Source organism: Chrysemys picta, chromosome 24 (genome assembly GCF_011386835.1).
Source record: "Chrysemys picta bellii isolate R12L10 chromosome 24, ASM1138683v2, whole genome shotgun sequence".
NCBI lineage: Eukaryota > Metazoa > Chordata > Testudines > Emydidae > Chrysemys > Chrysemys picta.
Window position 1 is genome coordinate 13,910,116 of NC_088814.1, and position 20,388 is coordinate 13,930,503.

Below are 20,388 nucleotides of genomic sequence, written 5' to 3' on the forward strand. Positions count from 1 at the left end.
TGTCCCCGTGGGGCCCCCTCAGCCCCTCCCCTCCCCCACCCGCTCCCTAGAGCCCCGACATCCCCCTCTGCCCCCAACCTGCCCTGTCCCCCCCCATCCCCCCATCCACCCCCTGTGCCCCGCCCCACCTTGTGCCCATGGGGACCCCTGAGTCCCCCATCCCCTCCCTGCTCTGTAGGGCCCTGACATTCTTTCAGCCCCCCAACCTGCCCCATCCCTGGGCCTCCCCAGCCCCACATCCACCCCCAGCCCTGTCCTGGGCCCATGGGGACCTCTCTGACCTGCTCCTCGAACTCCCCCTAGTTCACCCCCCAGCCCTCCGTCATCCCCCAGCGCTCCCCTCCTCCACCCTGTCCTCTCTCCGTGGCCTTTCCCTTTCCCCTGCCAAGGTGCTGCCTCCCTCAGCGTCCTCCTCCCACCTCGCCCCAATCAACTCCAGCCCATTTCTCCAGTGCTGGGCCCCACGTCCCTGTCACCCCATTGCCTTCTCCATCCCCAGTGTGCGAGTCCCTCATCTCCACTCTCTGCTACCCCCCAACCTGCCGGATTCCCCTTTTCAGACCCTGTGGGGCCCTCCAACCTGCCCCACCTTTCCTCTCTGGGCTCTCTAAATCCCCCAGTCCCACAGTGCACTTGGTAACCCTACTCTCCTCTACCTCTAATCCTCCTAGTCCCTTACCTTGGGTCCTCCTGGACACCCCAACCCCACAGTCCCGCCCCCCACATATATCCCAGTCCCTCATTCACACGCTGAGCCAGTCCCTTGAGGCCCCCCGTGCCCAACAAACTTCTCCATCCATGAGGCCTGGGAAGTGGGCGCAAGCTCCCAATTTGGCTGGGCTTAGTGTGTGTGTGTGTGTGTGTGTGTGCTGGGCTCACAAAGGCATTTTGCTCCCTTGGGGTGGGGTGTGGTTTCTGGCACAAGGTGACATGGTTTGGTAGCCCTGTGGATGCCATGTGGTGTCTGGGATGGGGTGAGTGTGTTCCCATGATGCCCCTTCCCCTCTGCCTGCAGAGGTGAGGAAAGACAGGTCTGAGGAGCAGAGCAGGAGTTCTGGGAAGGAGAAGAGCAATATGAAGATGGAGTCTAAGATGACACCAGGTGACTTCTGTGGAGGGAGACATGCTGGACAGCGCCAAGGACTCGGGAGACAACAGGTGTGAGCCCAGGGTGCAGAAAGAGCTGGGGGAGGGTCTCTGTGTCTGTAACACTTCCCAGTCCTCTCTCACAGATGGAGTCCAAGAGGGATAGGAAGGAGAGGACAAGAGCCCCAGTGCTAAAGAACAATAAGGTGCATCCTAGCTGGGCCTGGGGCTCTGTGGGGTTAAGACTAGTGGAAGGGACAAGAGTCTCCTGTGCAGAGTGACTGTTGGGTGCAGGTGCAGTGGGGTGCTTTCTAATTGTAGCTCTGACAACACCATTGGAAGGGGGTTCAGGGTAGAGCCCTGGGGTGTGGGAGATGCGAGAAGGAGAGTCTGGCCATCACGGCAGATTGTGATGATAACTTTTGTTTTTCCTTCTTGTGTTGTGTTTGGCACCAAGGGAAAAGAAGTGTGTGGTGGGGGTGGGGGACAGAGTCCGTCTCGGTGGTGAGATGGAAAGCGAGCGAGAGCGCAAGCGTTGTTGATGCCAGGCAAGACCTGTCCAGCTGGGAGCGGAGCAGCTGTCACTGTCTGTGAGACCAGTGTCTGGTTTGGTGAGGGCTCTGGTCACAGCCCCCCTGGCTCCAGGCAGGGACTTCCCGTTAGCTGGGTGTGGGTTTGTTTTAAAAAAAAAACAAGAAAAAGGGTTTCCTGACTAGCTGTGGATTCAAGGGAGATGATGATGTCGTTTGTGGGGGCTGTTCATCTCTCTGGCCAGCAGTGGTGTTTGCCCCCGAGCAGTAGGTTGGGTCCATGAGGGATTGCTGCTGGATTGGCTGTAGGAGCTGGGTCTGGGTAGGGTTACCATACGTCCTCTTTTTCCCGGACATGTCCGGCTTTTCGGCACTCAAATCCCCGTCCGGGGGGAATTGCCAAAAAGCCGAACGTGTCCGGGAAAATGGCGGCTCTGCTCCTCCCCGACTCTTCGGCTCTGTTTAAGAGCCGAGCTGCCCGAGCGCTATGGGCTTCAGGCAGCCCCCTTGCCTCCGGACCCTGCGCCCCCAGCCAGGCACTTCCTCTCCCGGGCTCTGGCGGCGCAGGGTCCGGAGGCATGGGGGCTGCCCGAAGCCGGTAGCGCTGGGGCAGCTCGACTCTTAAACAGAGCCGAAGAGTCGGGGAGGAGCAGAGCCTCCAGCCGCGGCGTCTCTGCTCCTCCCCGACTCTTCGGAGCCGATCGCTACGGGCTTTGGGCAGCCCCCATACCTCCGGACCCTGCGCCGCCGGAGCCCGGGAGGGGAAGTGCCCGGCTGGGGGCGCAGGGTCCAGAGGCAAGGGGGCTGCCCGAAGCCCAAGCGCTACCGGCTTCACAGTTTGTCGGGCAGCCTCCGGACCCTGCGCCCCCAGCTGGGCGCTTCCCCTCCCGGGCTCCAGCTGAGCTGGGGAAGCACCGGCCGGGGGCGCAGGGTCTGGGGGCTGCCCAGCAAACCGTGAAGGCGGTAGCGCTCGGGCAGCCCTTTCCCCGTGGCTGGGAGTGGGAGGGAGGAGGGGGCGGGGTTGGGGCAGGGGAGGGGCAGGGAAGGGGCGGAGTTGGGGGGGGCTGGGGGGGAAATGGGCGGGGCCAGGACCCCATGGAGGGTCCTCTTTTTTTATTTATTAGCTATGGTAACCCTAGGTCTGGGGAGTCCCCACAGAACTGCCCGGTGGAAAGAGGGGGCTGTTCAGTTCTGCTGACTTTGCAGGTGGCTGCAGCCTTTTGGGTCCTAGTGCCGGTGGTGCTCCCCGTCTGTGTGCTGGGAGGGGCCATCCTGTTCTCTGTACAGCAGGGAGTGCATGTGCTGGGGTGCGGTCGGATGGGGGAAACAAGCAGTAGGGAAGGAAGGGAGTGGGATGTGGAGGAGATGGGCAATGGGGAAGGGGCATGGGATGGGAAAGAGAAGGGAATGGGGGATGCGGGGAAAGGGGAAAACCGGGAGTCCGGCATGCAGCATCCCCTTGGCAGCAGCTGAGGCTCGTCCGGTAAGCAGCCCCATCGAACCCTCCCTCTGACTAGCCCCACTTCCCCTGCATCTGTACCACCCCGACGAGCCCCCGGACACCCACCCCACAGAGCCCCAGCCAGCTGCACTTGGACCCCCACCCCAATGAGCCCCACCTCCCCTGCACCCGCCCTCCCGCTGAGCTCCCCACACCTAGACACCCCCTGCTGAACCCCAAGCACCTTCACCTGGACCCCTCTACAGAGTCCCACTGCTCTATCAAACCCCAACGAGCCCCTGTGCATCCAGATCCCCCACTGAGCCACCTGCACCCTGACTGCTCCACCCAGAACTCTGTTAGCCCCACCTGGATCCCCCCACACTGAGCCCCTCCACACTTGCATCCTGCTGGGCTGAGCCTGCCTCCCACAGCTGGTGCACCTGGCGCAGAGGGGCAGTGCCCAAAGGTGTTTCTGGGGCAGGCCCATCCCTTACACTGTGTCAGGGTCCGGTGCAGCCTCACTGTTGAGTCCCTGTCCTGGGAAGGGAGTGGGGAGGCTGCAGGGTGATCTCCCACCTGCATGCAGCCAGTGGCCTGGGCTCCCCCTGCCAGGCTGCAGCTTCCACGTTTATTTATTGACAAATAAAATTTGCAGAATTTTAAAATACTGCACAGAATTTTTAATGTTTTGGTGCTGAATTCCCTCAGGTATGTGGAGTGCTGGGCAGTTGTGGGGGGGCTGTGAGAGGGGCACTAGGCAGTGGGGGTGCTGGTTATAGGGCTCTGTGGGCCAGAGGGGCACTGGGCATGGCAGTTGCCAGGCATAAGGGGGTGGGGGTAATGGGCGGGGGGTAGTATGGCAGAGCACGCTGGCAGCGCAGGGCTGGGTGGGCCAGTGGCCTCTGGCGGGGTTGCGTGGACTGTGGCTGTACCTCCCCTCTCCCCCCGCGCCTTGCCCCTGGCCAGCCCCTCGCTCTGGGGATCAACCCCCCTCGTGCCATGCCCCATTCCCCCATGGGAGCCCACAAATCTGTTTGGCGCCGGCCCTACAAAAGGTTAATCGGGCCCTGTCCACACCTCCTTGTGCTGGGCAGTGCATGGACAATCGGAGGGACAGCGGGATGATGTGGAGATCGATGAGTGTGTGAGGCAGGCAGATGGATGTGGGGGTGTGGCATACAGTGGGGGCTGGCCCTGTCATCTGCTGCCCCGTCTGACTCCGCCCCTGTCTCTCGCAGGCAGCACTCAACAGAGAGAGAGTGGCTCTGTAGCGTTACACTGGTGCTTACATCCAGTGCGTACACCTGGGCGTAATGTGCTCCTGGAGAGCTCGGGCAGGGACAAGCGTGGGGCTCACGGCTGCTGAACCAGCTACTCCAGAGATTGCTACAGATCTCACCCCCCCCCTTGGGCAGCAAGACCCTGGCCGTGGGTTCCTTGTCCCTCCTCGCAGCCAAAGCAGCCTGCTCAGCACAGAGACCGAGGTCACCTGCCCCCGCCCAGCCTGGCTGGAGCTGCTCCAGCCCCGAATTGCTGATATCCAGCCTGGCTGGAGTTGGTTTGATGTCCTAGCGGAGTCCGTTCCCCACTGTGGTTAGTTGCTCTTTCTCTGCTTCCCCATAGCCCCTCCCCAGAGTCTGTCACTGCTTGACCTAAAAGCTTCTTCCCCTTTGGGTCTGTGTGTTCTGGGGTCTCTGCTGGCAGCAGGGACACTGCTCTGGCTTTGGGCAGGTGCTTGGCAAGGTAGGGTTGTAACTTAGAGCTTTCTTCAGCAGAAATTTTAGTAAAATTAGCCTTTGCCTCATTTCTGAAAGTGCAGAATAACATCCAGGCACCCACCTGCTCACCGGGGGTATGTGTGGGTAGGTGTCAGGGTGCAGTGCCCCCTGCTGCCCAGATGGGATAGTGCCATATGTGTATCTCCCCCCCAACACTGTGATAGTGATCCCTACTGGCCAGGCACGGGAGTGCCCTGTCAGTGCCTTCTTGTTGGAGCAGTGACCCCTGGTGGCCAGGTGCGGCAATGCCTGGCATGTATTCCCCCTATTGTTGCTGCAGCGACCCCTGCTGGCCACTGATGGCAGTTGCCTATGTGACCGCACCACTACCATTGCGCCTTTGACGGTTGGTGGCTGGGTGAGGCAGGGCCCTGTATGTATATCAGCCATTGGGGCAGTGCCCTCTGCGTATCCCACACTCATCTCAGTGAAGCGTGTTGCCCAGGCGGGGCCATCCCCTGTGTGTATTTACACACCCCAGCCCCTGCACTGGGGCAGTGGCCACTGGTAGCCAGAGGAGTCGGTGCCCTAGGTATGTTCTTCACTTTCCTCAAGGGGGCAGGGGCCTGGGTGTCAGGCAGTGCCTGCGTATCTTCCAACCCCATTGTGGCCGTGAGCCCTGCTCCTGGTGTGCGTCACTCCCCACTAGGGATGTGCCCTGTTGGCCACGTGGGGCAGTGCCCTGTTTGTAGCCCCCCCCTCACCCTCTGTGCCAGGTATGGCAGGCACTGATTCCTGCATCCCCGTGGGATGTGTATCCCCCAACTGGGGCAGTGCCCTGTGTGTGTGTGTCCCCTATTTGGGTAGTGACCCCGGGGGCTACGTGAGGCAGTGGGCTTTGATTTCCTCTTCTCTCCACACACACATCCCCCTCCCTCTCTCTCTCTGTCTGACACAGTGCCCCCTGTTGGCCAGTTGGGGCACTACCCGATGTGTATCTCTAGTGATTGGAGCAGTGACCTCCTGGTGGTGGCCTGGTGTGGCAGTGCCCTATTGGTATCTCCCTCCCCCCCCCCCACACCATTGTGGTAGTGGCCACTTCAGGCAGTGGCCTGTTTCATTCCCCTACCACCACCATTGCAGCAGTGACCCCCGGTGGCCAGGTGCAGCAGTGCCCTGCGTGTATCCCCCCAACCAGTGCCCAGTCTGTGACCTCTGGTAGCCACGTGGGGCAGTGGCCTGTGTGTACCATCTCCACTAGAGCAGTGACCGCTGGTGTCTTGGTGCTAAGATGCAGCCACCTCTGGGTTACACAGTGGGGCTGTTTATAGGCCAGTGGGGACAGGCCCCCTCTGTTCCAGGAAGTAGGGAATAGCTGGGACTCGGGGCTGAGCGCTCCACCTTGTATGTACGTGTGATGCTGTTAAGGCTGCTTCCCCACTTTGAACTTTAGGGTACAAATGTGGGGGCCTGCATGAAGACTTCTAAGCTTAACTACCAGCTTAGATCTGGTCCGCTGCCACCATTCCCAAATGGATTCCCTTCCCTGGGAAGCCCTGAGAAACTCTTCACCAATTCCCTGGTAAATACAGATCCAAATCCCTTGGATCTTAAAGCAGGGAGAAATGAACCATTCCCCCTCCTTCTCCCACCAACTCCTGGTGAATACAGTTTCAACCCCCCTGAGATCTTAAAACAAGGAGAAATTAACCATCCCCCCTCCTTCCTTTCACCAACCCCCGGTGAATACAGATTCAACCCCCCTGAGATCTTAAAACAAGGAGAAATTAACCATCCCCCCCCCTTCCTTTCACCAACTTCTGGTGAATACAGATTAAACCCCCCTGGGATCTTAAAACAAGGAGAAATTACCCCCCCCTTCCTTTCACCAACTTCTGGTGAATACAGATCCAACCCCCTTGGATTTAAAAACAAGGAAAAATCAATCAGGTTCTTAAAAAGAAGGCTTTTAATTAAAGAAAAAGGTAAAAATTATTTCTGTAAAATTAGTATGGAAAAATACTTTACAGGGTAATCAAACTTAAAGAGCTCAGAGGACCTCCCTCTAGCCTCAGGTTCAAAGTACAGGAAACAAAGATAAACACTCTAGTAAAAGGTACATTTACAAGTTGAGAAAACAAAGGAAAACTAACACGCCTTGCCTGGCTATTTACTTACAAATTTGAAATAGGAGAGACTTGTTTAGAAAGATGTGGAGAACCTGGATTGATGTCTGGTCCCTCTCAGTCCCAAGAGCGAACAACAACCCAAACAAAGAGCACAAACAAAAGCCTTCCCCTCACCAAGATTTGGAAGTATCTTGTCCCCTTATTGGTTCTTTGGGTCAGATGCCAGCCAGGTTACCTGAGCTTCTTAACCCTTTACAGGGAAAAGGATTTTGGAGTCTCTGGCCAGGAGGGATTTTATAGTACTGTAGACAGGACAGCTGTTACCCTTCCCTTTATAGTTATGACAGACGCGCTGAGCACCTTTCCCCGACGTGAAGAAGACCCCGTGTGGCTCCAAAGCTGGTCCAGTAACAGGTATCACTTCACTTGCCTTGTCTCCCTGTCTTCCATTCTGCAAGTGTCCAACTTCCCCTTCGCTGCTGTTCTCCAACACCCCCAGGTCCCTTCACCTGCCAAACCTCCCCTGGACCCTGAGCCCGACCCCAACCCTGGGGGGGCTCCCCACCTGCAAACCCTATGGAGCCTGGGGGGCCTGCTCCGAGGAGGGGAGGGGAAACCTGGGGCCACAAACTCAGTCACGGGGTTGAGACTGCCCCTGCAAGGAGAAGCGGGGTGGGAGGGGAGAGAAGAGTGAAGCAATGCATGCTGAGAGATAGAATCGTAGAACTGGAAGGGACCTCGAGAGGTCTCTAGTCCAGTCCCCTGCACTCAAGGCAGGACGAAGTATTATCTAGACCAGCCCTGACAGGTGTTTGTCCAACCCGCTCTTCAACTTCCCCAAGGATGGAGATTCCACAATCTCCTTAGGCAATTTATTCCAGAGCTTAACCATCCTGACAGTTAGGAAGTTTTTCCTAATGTCCAACCTAAACCTCCCTTGCTGCAGTTTAAGCCCCTTGCTTCTTGTCCTATCCTCAAAAGTTAAGAAAAACAATTCTTCTCCCTCCTCCTTGTAACAACCTTTTAGGTACTTGAAAACTGTTGTTATGTCGCCTCTCAGTCTTCTCTTCTCCAGACTAAACAAACCTAGTTTTTTCAGTCTTCCCTCAAAACTCATGTTTTCTAGACCTTTAATCATTTTTGTTGCTCTTCTCTGGACTTTCACCAATTTGTCCACATCTTTCCTGCAATGTGGAGCCCAGAACTGGATACAATGCTCCAGTTGACACGTAATCAGCGCGGAGTAGAGCGGAAGAATTACTTCTCGTGTCTTGCTTACAATACTCCTGCTAATACAACCCAGACTGATGTTCGCTTTTTTTGCAACAGCGTTACACTGTTAACTCATATTTAGCTTGTGATCCACTATGACCCCCCGAGATCCCTTTCCGCAGTACTCCTTCCTAGGCAGTCAGTTCCCATTCTGTATGTGTGCAACTGATTGATTGTTCCTTCCTAAGTGGAGCACTTTGCATTTGTCCTTATTGAATTCCATCCTGTTTACTTCAGACCATTTCTCCAGTTTGTCCAGATCATTTTGAAGTTTAATCTTATCCTCCAAAGCACTTGCAACCCCTCCCAGCTTGGTATCGTCCGCAAGCTTTATAAGTGCACTCTCTATGCCATGATCTACATCGTTGATGAAGATATTGATGTAGCGTCTCAGCAGGGCTCTATCTCCCCTCAGCCACGCCGGGCCCCGTGACACCATGGGAGATGTGGTGTCTCCTGCCTCCATCTCCCATCAGCCACTGTGAGGGCCGTGGCACCATGGGAGTGGTTGTCTCTCCGGCCTCCATGTCCTGTCAGCCACTGCAAGGCCCGGCCCAGACTTCCCATTTCCGGTGCGAGTCGGGAAGCAGAAGTTGCCATGAGTTGGTGCCGGGAAGGGTGGTGCTGTTGTCAGGAAAAAGCAGGAGGAGTAGGTGGGGTCCGTGCTACCGTGGGGAGGTGCCGCCCTTGCTGTGAAAGGGCCCAGCCGTTATGGGAGATGTCGTCGCCCTGCCCTGCCACGCTCTGCACCAGCCCCTGCCTGTCACGGGAGGTGCAGGCTCCAGCCTGCAGAGCTGCAGCAGGGAACTTTGGATGTGAGATTGAAATGGAGTTTTAGTGCCATTATTTTTTTATTTCAAAATAGAACAAAACAAACCTAATTTATCTCAAACCTACAAACAGGATTTTACAAACCATGAGTGTGGTTTAGGTCCTTAAAACCTTACATAATTACACACAAATATTTACACACGCAAATTCTTTTTTGCCTAATATCCCTTGCACTGTTCTAATTATTTTTTATAATACTGTACCCTGATTACATTCCCAGTTTGTATAATCGAACGCAGTCAAGTTAACTTCCAGTAGAAACCCCATATATATAGTGATTTTGATTACAAACATTTCTGTGGGGAAAATCAGCAGGGAAATCATCTGGCCCAAGTATCATGAGATTTTCCCAGGGCCCCCCAAGTTGCCCGAGGCCCCTGGGCAGAGGCCCCCCAAGTTGCCCGAGGCCCCTGGGCATGGGCCCCCTGTGCGTTAATCCACCACTGCAATGGCTGCGGACCTCAGGATCCCGCTTCCCAGAATGCTCGGAATGCCGGGAGGGGACGGAACACGCGGGAAGCCAGCGCTCGGAGACAAAGGGCTCGGTTTACAGTCGGTTGTTGGCTGTTGCTGGAGTGGAGCGGAGGGAGACGCAGCACAGCCTGGAGGTGCCCATTGACGCTGAGACCGAAGACCTGGTAAGGATCCCCACGTGTGCTTGTTTTCCTTGTGAATTTCAAGCCGGCCAAGGAGTACAGGGCGGCATCAGCCCCTAGAGAACTGATACTCAACTCCCATTCTGCTGCGCAGGGGCTGGGAGGGAGCTGGTTGTGGGGGGGTCGGGCCCCTTGTAAATGCTGTTATTGTTGATGGGTTATTAGTCTAGTTGCTCCTGTTCTTTCCTTAGCCCCAGGCCTTTCTTCCCTCTGCCCAATAAGCTCCCTCACTTGTTGTGTTGTTCCTGGGGGGATTGTGATAGATTTGTACCCCTTGTGCCTGGACGATGATCCTCGTCTGTTATTGGGCACTAAACCCTTCCCCAGGGCACAGCAGCCCTTGTGACTCAGGCGCTAGGAGGGGCCCCTTGGGGTGGAGTCTGCAGGTGCCAAGAGAGTCTTGCACTTCGGAGGGAAGAATCCCATGCACCGCTACAGGCTGGGGACCGACTGGCTAAGCAGCAGTTCTGCAGAAAAGGACCTGGGGATTACAGTGGATGAGAAGCTGGATATGCGTCAGCAGTGTGCCCTTGTTGCCAAGAAGGCTAACGGCATATTGGGCTGCATTAGTAGGAGCATTGCCTGCAGCTCGAGGGACGTGATCATTCCCCTCTATTCGACGTTGGTGAGGCCACATCTGGAGTATTGCATCCAGTTTTGGACCCCCCCCCCACTACAGAAAGGATGTGGGCACATTGGAGAGAGCCCAGTGGAGGGCAATGAAAATGATCAGGGGGCCAGAGCACATGATTTATGAGGAGAGGCTGAAGGAACTGGGCTTATTTAGTCTGCAGAGGAGAAAAGTGAGGGGGGATTTGATAGCAGCCTTCAACTACCTGAAGGGGGGTTCCAAAGAGGATGGAGCTCGGCTGTTCTCAGTGGTGGTAGATGACAGAGCAAGAAGCAATGGTCTCAAGTTGCAGTGGGGGAGGTCTCAGTTGGATATTAGGAAACACTATTTCACTAGGAGGGTGGTGAAGCACTGGAATGGGTTCCCTAGGGAGGTGGTGGAATCTCCTTCCGTAGAGGTTTTTAAGGCCTGGCTTGACAAAGCCCTGGCTGGGATGATTTAGGTCCCTTCCAACCCTAATATTCTATGATTCTAAGGACCCAGGTTCCATCCCCCTGAGGGAAGAAACTCCACTGAGTTTTGCGGATACGGACTAACACGGCTACCCCTCTGAAACAGAATACAAAGTGTACAGTGCTCAACATATATTATTATTTTTGATTACAAATATTTACACCGTAAAAAAGATAAAAGAAATAGTATTTTTCGATTCACCTCATACAAGTACCTCAGTGCAATCTCTTTATAGTGAAAGCGCAACTTACAAATGTAGACATTTTTTTTAAGATAACTGCACTCGTAAACAAACCAATGTAAAACTTTAGAGCCCACGAGTCCACTCAGTCCTACTTCTTGTTCAGGACCAACAAGTTTGTTTACATTTCCAGGAGATAATGCTGCCCACTTCTTATTGACAATATCACCTGACAGTAAGAACAGGCATTTGCATGGCACTAGTGTAGCCGGCGTTGCAAGGAATTTATGTGCCAGTTATGCTAAACATTTGTATGCCCCTTCATGCTTCAATTTCTAGATTGCACTATTGGTTTTTTTACAGTGCAAATAATAATAATACAGGTGCCCCTCCACCCATCACCATGCTCCACTGCTGCTCCCACCTCCTGGCCGCCGCCCCCACCAAGCTGCCTGCCCACTGTCTGCTGTGCAGAGCGGGGGTAGGAGTGGGGGGCTGATGTCAGGGTGTTCCCGATCTGGTAGCTGCTGATCTGGGGTTGAGGAACGGGGGCACCTGTCTGCTGTTGCCATTGGCTCAGGAGTGAAGCCTGGACACTTGGGTTCCCTTCCTTCTCAGGCCGGGGAGGGGGTGTGGCCTGGGGCTACAGGAGGACGATGCCTGTCCAGACTGACTACAGGTCTCTGTCACTGACCCCATTGCTCTAAGGGATGAGATTCCCTGGGGGTCCCAACATCGGGGGAGCTTCGGGAGCAGCCTGCAGGGTGAGCCCTGCCAGTGTGTGCAGAGCCCAGCCCAGGTGCCCCCGGGGAGTGTGGGTAGGAGAGGGAGTCGCCCCAGCTGGGGGGCAGACAGGCCCAGTGGCGAGAACCTGCATTGCCCCAGACTCACGGCTGCTCCCTGCTCAGTTCCAGGATGGACGTACTGAGGAGGATTCTCAGGAGAAAGGCTCCGCAGGTGGCCCTGAAGCCAGAGGGGGGCAGCTGCCAGCATCCCCAGACAGAGAGCCGCCCCTCCATCCCCATGGCATGGGAAGCAGCTCCTGGCCACCCCAGGAGATGGACCTGCTCGGCCTTGCTCACCAGGAGGAAACCAGCTCCCAGGGCTGGTGCCGAGCGGAGAGAGACGACATCCAGGCCGAGATGGAGGTGGCCCAAGTTCAGTCTGGGCAGGTAGGACACAGCCCACGGGAGGAACCAGGCAAGGCAGCTCTGGGTTTGCTTCTGCTGGAAGGCCAGCCCTCAGCCCAGCCGCGTGGGCCAGCAGGAGGCATCCCCAGGGCAGGAGCTGGGGGATCGCTGCCCCAGCAGCTCAACTGGTGCCGGAGGGGAGAGCAGCCGCTCCCTGGAGGCTCCCTGCAACACGGAGGCCGAGTGCTCCTCCACTGCAGGTGAGGAGACTCCCTGGGCATGGGGAGGAGCAAGGGGCCATTAACACCCAGTCACTCTGTCAGAGTCATTGGGGGGATCCCAGCCCAGGGGTCTGGCCTGAGCCACGTGAGCCCAATGACATCAGCGGGAGTCACAGAGCCACCCCCTGCAGTGGGGCATGGGGGGAGCTGCTGGGAAGTGGGTCCCTGATGCTTTGGGGCAACTCCCAGGAAGGATGGGACAGTGAAGGGCCCCATCTGTCATGGAGCCATAGGGCTGAGGGTCTCTGGGAGGGGTAGTGTGGGGATCTCTCTGCCATGGGGCCCTGGGGCTGAGAGGTCTGTGGGAGGGGCAGTGTGGGGATCTCTCTGCCATGGGGTCCTGGGGCTGAGAGGTCTGTGGGAGGGGCAGTGTGGGGATTTCTCTGCCTTTGGGTGCTTACATGGGAGGGGGAAACATTAAATGTTCTCTCCCTATCCCTTCACACCCCTGTCCTTCCTCTTCCCTCCTCCCCAGCAAGAGTCACCCTCTGCCCTTGTCTCTCTGACGCAGAGATCCCCACGGACCAGTCAGAGAAGAAGGACCTTGCCCCTGAGGAAAAGGCAGAGGAGGATGAAGATCGGGCCACAGAAGGAGAGGAAGAGGAGGAAGACCTAGAGACAGAGGAGGAGGAGAAGCAGGAAGAGGAAGTCCTGACCACAGAAAAAGAGGAGGAGGTGGAGGACCTAACCATAAAAGAGGGGGAGGACATGACCACAGAGGAGGAGGAAGACCTGGACACAGTGGAGGAGGAGGAGGAGAACCTGTCTGCAGAAGAGAAAGAAGAGGAGGAGGAGAACATGTCTGCAGAAGAGGAGGAAGAGGAGGAGGAGAACCTGTCTGCAGAGGAGGTGGAGAATTTGTCAGCAGAAGAGGAGGAGGAGGAGCTCTCCATAGACGAGGAGGAGGACTTGACCACAGAGAAGGAGGAGGAAGAAGAAGGTAAAGGAAGAGGAAGAGAAGGATGTGGCCCTGGTGGAGGAACATCTGATCATGGAGCAAAAGGAAGAAGAGAAGGGTCTGGCCATGGAGCAGGAAGAGGAGCACCTGCCTATGGAGGAAGAGGAGAAGGCCCAGGCCACAGAGGAGGACAAGGAGGACCTGGACCAGGAGGAGGAGAAGGAAGAGGACCCAGTAATGGAGGACGACGAGGATGTGGCCATGCAGGAGAAAGAAGAGAAGGAAGAGGAGGTACTGGCTATGGAGGAAAAGGAAGTGGAAGAGGATTAGGACTTGGCCACGGAGAAGGAGCAGGAGGAAGAGGACCTGGCCACAGAGGAGGAGGAGGAGGATGTGGCCATGCAGGGGGAAGAAGAAGAGGCAGAAGAGGAGGTAGAGGACCTGGCTATAGACTAGGAGGACCCAGGAATGGAGGAGGAGGAGGATGTGCTGATGCAGGGGGAAGAAGAAGAGGAGGGGGAGGACCTGGCCATAGGAATGGAGCACGTGGTCATAGACAAGAAAGCGGAAGAGGATGACTTGGATGAGGAGGAGGAGGAGGAGGGCAAGGCCAAGTCCTCTTCCACTTCCATGGCCAGGTCCCCCTTGCCCAGATGTGTAAATAGGGCAGTAATGAGCAGGAGCAGGGGGGGGATCTTACCTCTCTCTATAGCATTGGTAAGAGAGATAATGGTATAGTGACAGGCATTTCTCGTGTCCGTGTTTTAAAGGATGGTGTTAAATTGGAGAGGGTGCAGAAAAGAGTCACACAAATGACCTGAGAGCTGGAGAAAATGACCTACAGTGAGAGACTCAGACTGTAGGTGGGTGAAATTTAATGGCCTGGAACATTCAGGAGGTCAGATGAGATGATCCAATGGTGCCTTCTGGCCTTAAGCTCTATGAAACTCTATGAAGCATCGCCTTCCTCCACCCCCTGCTCCGATGTGCTTCACCGCACAGAAGGGTGGCCGGACAGCCTAGAATGACCCTGCTCCAAAGCGGCTCTGGGGGAGAAGACAGTGGTGAGAGTGAGAGGTGAGTGAGAGACGGCTGTGGGGACCTGGCGGGAGGGCAGGAGACCTCGGACAAGGAGGGGGCTCCCCTTGGCAGGGCACTGGAGAGAACAGCAGAGAGCAGGGATTCCTGGGGCTGAGGTCTGGGCACCGCCAAGAGGAAATTCTGGGCGTCAGCGCTGGGGGCAGGTGGGGAATCGTGGGACTGGAGGGTAAGCTGAGGCTGGGGGTGGAAAGGTAAGGGGCAGCTGCGAGAGGCTGAGCAAGGGCCAAGTTGGAAGGGAAGGAGGGAATCTGGAGGACAGGGCCCAGCTGTGTTGCCAGAGGATCCTGCTGGCTGTGTCTGGGCAGCCTCTCTGGGAAGTGCCCAGGGGTCAGTGGGGCCTGAATCTGACCTTCTCCTTTGGGTCTTACAGGAACTAACTGAGGAGCTGCCCCAGGACTCTGGGCCCAGCTCTGTCCTCTCCAGCTCCATGGACCGCATGTGAAACCTCCCGTACCAGAAGCTCCCGTCCGGCTCCCCCAGCTCCGGTGCTGCTCAGACCCAGAGAGGCTGCCTCCTCCATGGCCAGGTTCTCCTCCACCTCCTGCACAGCCTGCAGTGATGGGTAAGGGAACCCATGGCCACAGAGACCCCATGGGCACGGGTGGGGATTGAATCTGGGCCCTTCACCACGGGCACAAGCTCTGTCAGGCTCCCATTCAGAAAGCCATGGAAGGCTCTGCCTGCAGACACCCGCTCTCCATTCCCACTGCCAGACTCTTGCCCGTGGTGACAATGAAGAAGCAGGAGAACTTCTGCCAGAGAACCCCCGGGCTGCACAGTCGGGTGTCACTGGGATGTCTCTGGGAGCCATTTCCAGTGTGTTCTGGTGGGGTCATTTTCCTTCTCGAATCCAGGGTGTCTCTGCTCCCAGAATCTCAGCCAGGGAGGCCACCCTGCAGAATATGGCCCCGCAGTTTGGCGATGGGCTGCAGGAGTCACCACGTAGGTGTGCAGCAGCCGTAGCGCCTGCACTGACCATGGGCCAAAACCTGCAGCCCTGACAGCCCAGGATACCCCCAGGGATGGCAATGGGAGGGTAGCCTGGATAACTAGCTGCTGGGCCAGGGCATATAGAGAGAGGACTCAGAGATGCAGCAAACCAATGGCCAGAGAAGTGAAGGATGTAAGGGCAAGAGAAGAGCTAGGACATCTGGGGAGCTGCTGCGGCGCTTGGGTGAGTGTCTTGTCCCTGGGGGGATCTTCCCCTCTGGCCCCCCACCCCAGCCCCAGGGCAGCCTGCCTGCTGCACCCCAAACTCCTCATCCCTGGCCCAGCCCCACACCCTGCACCCCCTCCCTCACCCCAACGCCCTGTCCCAGCCCAGAGCCTGCACCCAGCACCCAAACCCCCTCCCATGCCCCCTCCTGCACCCCAACCCTCTGTCCCAGCCCAGAGCCTGCACCCAGCCCCCAAACTCCATCCTAGAGCCTGCACCCCCTTCTGCACCCCAACCCCCTGCCCCGCCCAGAGCCTGCACCCAGCACCCAAATCCCCCTCTCACACCCAGCCCCCAAACCCTTTCCCGTATCCCCTCCTGCACCCCAACTCCCTGCACCCAGCACCCAAACTCCCTCCTGCACCCCAACCCTCTGTCCCAGCCCAGAGCCTGCACTCAGCACCCAAACCCCCTCCCATACGCCCTCCAGCACCCCAACCCCCAGTCCCAGCCCAGAGCCTGCACCCAGCCCCCAAACCCCCTCTCACACCCAGCTCCCAAACCCCCTCCCTCACCCCCTCCTGCACCCCAACCCCCAGTCCCAGCCCAGAGCCTGCACCCAGCACCCAAACTCCATCCCAGAGCCTGCACCCCCTTCTGCACCCCAACCCTAACCCCCTGCCCCAGCCCAGAGCCTGCATCCAGCACCCAAACTCCCTCCTGCACCCCAACCCCCTGTCCCAGCCCAGAGCTTGCACCCAGCACCCAAACTCCCTCCTGCACCCCAGGCCCAGCCCAGAGCCTGCACCCAGCACTCAACCCCTGTCACACCCAGCCCCCAAACCTCCTCCCGTACTCCTTCCTGCACCCCAACCCCCTGTCCCAGCCCAGAGCCTGCACCCAGCCCCCAAACCCCCTCACACCCAGCCCCCAACCCCCCTCTCGTGCCCCCAAACCCCCTCCCATACCCCCTCCTGCAGCCCAACCCCCTGTCCCAGCCCAGAGCCTGCACCCAGCACCCAAACCCCCTCACACCCAGCCCCCAAACCCCCTCCTGCACCCCAACCCCATGCTCCAGCCCAGAGCCTGCACCCCCTTCTGCACCCCAACCACAACCCCCTGTCCCAGTCCAGAGCCTGCACCCAAACTCCGTCCCAAAGCCCGCACCCCAAACCCCCTCCTGCACCCAAACGCCCTCCCTGAACCTTGCAGTCCCTTCTAACCCGATGGGTCCATAATTCTTTGATTCTATCATCTGTCACCTAAAAAGCAGGGCTGGCGCGTATGGATTTCCTCCGCATCCTCTGCACTGAAGACAGAAGTTTCTCCGCAATGGCCTGGTCTTCCTGGAGTGCTCCTTTAGCACCTCGATCGCCTAGTGGCTTTGCTGACTGTTTGGCAGACTTCCTGCATCCCATGTACTTAACCAGTACTTTGCTGTTAGTTGTTGTGCCTTAGCTAGTTGCTCTTCACGTTCTTTTTTGGCCTTATTATACTTTGCATTTGACTTGCCAGAGTTTATGCGTCTTTGTATTTTCCTCACTAGGATTTGACTTCCAAAGTGCCTCTTTTACTCGGCTGTTTAGCCCTGGGGGCATTTTTTTTATCCTCGCACTGGTTTGTTTTTTATTTGCGGGATACATGTAGTGGGAGCCTCTAGCATGGTGTTTTTAAATGGTCTCCGTGCGCTTTGCTGGCATTTCACCCTGGCGTGTTGCTTTTAATTTCCATTTAACGAGCCCCCTCACGTCTGTGCAGTTCCCCTTTCTGAGTTGAATGCTCCTGCGGTGGGTTTCTTTGGCAGTTCCCCCTCCAGGGCTGTGCCATGTAATTCCATCAGGACTGCGATTCCTGAGAGTAACTACTCCAGCGTGGAGGCTGCGCGGTGAGAGCTCACACCGTGCACTGTCCTAAGCAGAGAACGTCTCCAAGGGCCGGCGCTGCGGTACCGCTCCTCGCCAACGCCGCCCGGCTCCGCTGCATGTGCCCCGTCAGTCAGCAGGGGTTTGTTCTCGATTGTCACAAACGGGGGATAAAAGGACTCTCCTGATCTGTGTGAGGGGGACCGTTACCGGCATTTAGCCAGTATTCACAGAGGCGCTGGGCGTCATCTGGCCCCTCGGCAGCTCGGAGCATAGGGCAGAAAGTGAAGTCACAGCCTGCGCTGATTCAATGTACTGCCCACACGTTGCTCCCCTCCCCGACATGGCCTATTCCCTTTCCCCTCCCTCACCTGCCCCCCACAACGGGGCCTGTTTGCAACAGCAGCAGGTGCGGGGACAGAGGCAGGAGCAACATTGACCCCCGTATGTCACAGGGTCGGATAAGCTCAGATGAAAGCACATGGCCCCCATTACTCTCTGGGAGGGGCCGGCAGGGGTAGGTCAGTGGCAGCGGGGGCGGGGGGGGCACAGGGTCTCCTTCGCTCAGCTCAGGGCACTGTGCCGTGGGGGAGGTTTAGGTTGGATATTAGGAAAAACTTTTTCACTAGGAGGGTGGTGAAGTACTGGAATGGGTTCCCTAGGGAAGGTTTTTAAGGTCAGGCTTGACAAAGCCCTGGCTGGGATGATTTAGTTGGTGTTGGTCCTGCTTTGAGCAGGGGGTTAGACTAGATACCTCCTGAGGTCCCTTCCAACCCTGAGATTCTATGATTGGGGGAGGTCCCAGACAATTGGAAAGAAGGCAAATATAATGCCCATCTTTCAAAAAGGGAAGAAAGAGAACCTGGGGAACTACAGACTCAGTCCCTGGCAAAATGATAGAGCAGGTCCTCAAGGAATCCATTTTGAAGCACTTGGAGGAGAGGAAAGTGATCAGGAACAGTCAACATGGATTCACCAAGGGCAAGTCATGTCTGACCAACCTGATTGCCCCACGACAACATCCCTGTCACCCTCATGTCCCATTGAACCAGCTAATGTCCCTGTTTGGGCTAAACTTTCTTTCGTCTAGGCGATATTGACTGCCCAGAGGCACTAGCTTACCCCCTCTGGTGCCTGGGCCACGGGCAGGGAAACAGCTACTGCTCTCGGTTACGCTGCAGCTCAAGGGGCAGAGGTCTGCGCCTGGTGGATCAAAGGGCCTTGGTCTGAGGATGAGTCGCGGGGGGGGGGGTCGGTTTGGCTCCCCAGGATGTTGAGGTTGGGAGCTGTACAAATATAGGAAATGACACAAAAATTGCCCAGCCGCCTTGTCTGTGCGTGATCCTGGGGGCAGGAGGAAAAGGCCGCTGTCTCTGAGCAAGACCCAGCAGCACCAGGAGTCGGTGCCGGATGTGCAATGGGCACAAACACGCCTGCCACAGGCTCACTTGTGCAGCAATCCCTCTGCACTGCTCCTCCCTGGTCCAGCCAGCCCCAGACGAGGCTGTCCCAGAGACACAGGCTGTCCCGTCACCCCAGTGCCCCGTGACCCCAGCCGGATCTGGAGCGGCTCCTCTCTCAGAGGACAGCCCGGCAGAGCTGGGTCACAGCTGTGGCCTATGGAGGGTCCCTGGTTTTGAACACGTAACATCAGACAAGGGGCTTCCCGAACTGTCTGGGCGATGCTGCTCCACATGCTCTCCAGGACATTAGGAACCAGGCGGTTGTTAGGGTTCAAACGCCCCTCACCAGGCGTCTTCGCAGCCAGGGGGTAGGGGGGACTGACAATGGGGGGCAGGGGGGCAGGGAGAGGCTGGCAATGGGGGCGGGGGGTGCAGCCAGAGGCTGGCAATGGGGGCTAGGGGGGGCAGGGAGAGGATGGCAACGGGGGCAGGGGGGTGCAGCCCAAGGGTGGCAATGGGGGGCGGGGGGTGCAGGGAGAGGCTGGCAATGGAGGGCAGGGGGGTGCAGCCAGAGGGTGGCAATGTGGGGTGGAGGGGCAGGGAGAGGCTGGCAATGAGGGGCCGGGGGATGCAGGGAGAGCCTGGCAATGGGGGGTAGGGGGTGCAGCCAGAGGCTGGCAATGGGGGGGAGAGGGTGCATCCAGAGGCTGGCAATGGGGGGCAGGGGGCTGTGGGTCACGCCCCTTCCCCTGCTCCCCGCTGGCCGGAGATCTCGGCCCGGCCCCGCTGCCCGGGATGCTCCGTCTCCCAGCGATCCTGGGGCAGGCGCTGGCTGCAGCCCGGCTGGACACACAGGTAGGGGCCGGGCTCGGGAGCGGTGGGGGGGGAAGTGGGGCGGACAGCCCCAGAGATCGGACACGGGGTAACCCCTGGGGCTGGGGGGAGACCCCGGGGAAAGGGACTCCGCACAAGGGCTCCAGGGGGGGGTCTCCTGTGGGGCGGTGTCGGGGAGGGGGGAGCCGGAGTTGCGGGGGGGGGGGGGGGGTTTAACTATCTGTGCAGCCGGGAGATGCAGGGGGGCTGAGAGCCACTGACCAGAACCGTGAACACGTGTCTCTGCCAGCCCCTGCTCTGCCCCTTCCCTGCTCTGGGCTGGGGCAGGGGTGGGGGTGCCGGAGGGTGGAGGGAGTTTGGATGCTGGAGGGGGGAGGGGCGCAGGCTCTGGGAGGGAGTTTGGCTGCGGGAGCGGGGAGGGGCGCAGGCTCTGGGAGGAAATGAGGGTTTTGGAGGGGATGCTGGGTGCAGGCTCATCTGGGGCAGTGGTGGGGTGCAGGAGGGGTGAGGGGTGCAGGTTCTGGGAGGGAGTTTGGGTGCAGGAGGGTTGCAGGGTGCAGACTCAGGGGGGAGTTTGGGTGCAGGGGGTGAGGGGGTGGGCGTGCAGGCTCTGGGAGGAAATGGGGGTGTGGGAGGGGGTGTGGGGTGCCAGCTCTGGGATGGAGTGTGAGTCCTGGATGCAGGCTCTGGGCTGGGACAGGGGTGGGGTGCAGGAGGGGTGAGAGGGTACAGCCCCTGGGAGGGTTTTTGGGTTGGCGGGGAGGGAATTTGGGGGCGGGAAGGGATGTGGGA

At 58.0% G+C, this 20,388-nt stretch overlaps 1 protein-coding gene across 15 annotated transcripts in view; it reads left to right on the forward strand.

Moving 5' to 3' along the window:
* Window positions 1-276: 276 nt before the first annotated feature.
* The window catches only part of LOC122173225 (zinc finger protein 383-like), a 90,374-nt gene continuing 70,262 nt past the window's right edge, over window positions 277-20,388 (forward strand). For 8 of the 15 annotated variants that reach the window (XR_010594786.1, XR_010594787.1, XR_010594789.1 and 5 more), the window contains exons 1-2: window positions 348-1,158; window positions 7,246-7,321. The gene's annotated coding sequence lies outside the window, so the exon portion shown is untranslated. Of the gene's footprint in view, window positions 1,159-7,245; window positions 7,322-11,839; window positions 12,322-12,817; window positions 13,673-14,010; window positions 14,318-14,711; window positions 14,904-16,767; window positions 17,005-20,388 lie in introns of those variants that run through there. The other 7 variants (XM_065577758.1, XM_065577759.1, XR_010594784.1 and 4 more) reach the window with 6 other exon arrangements.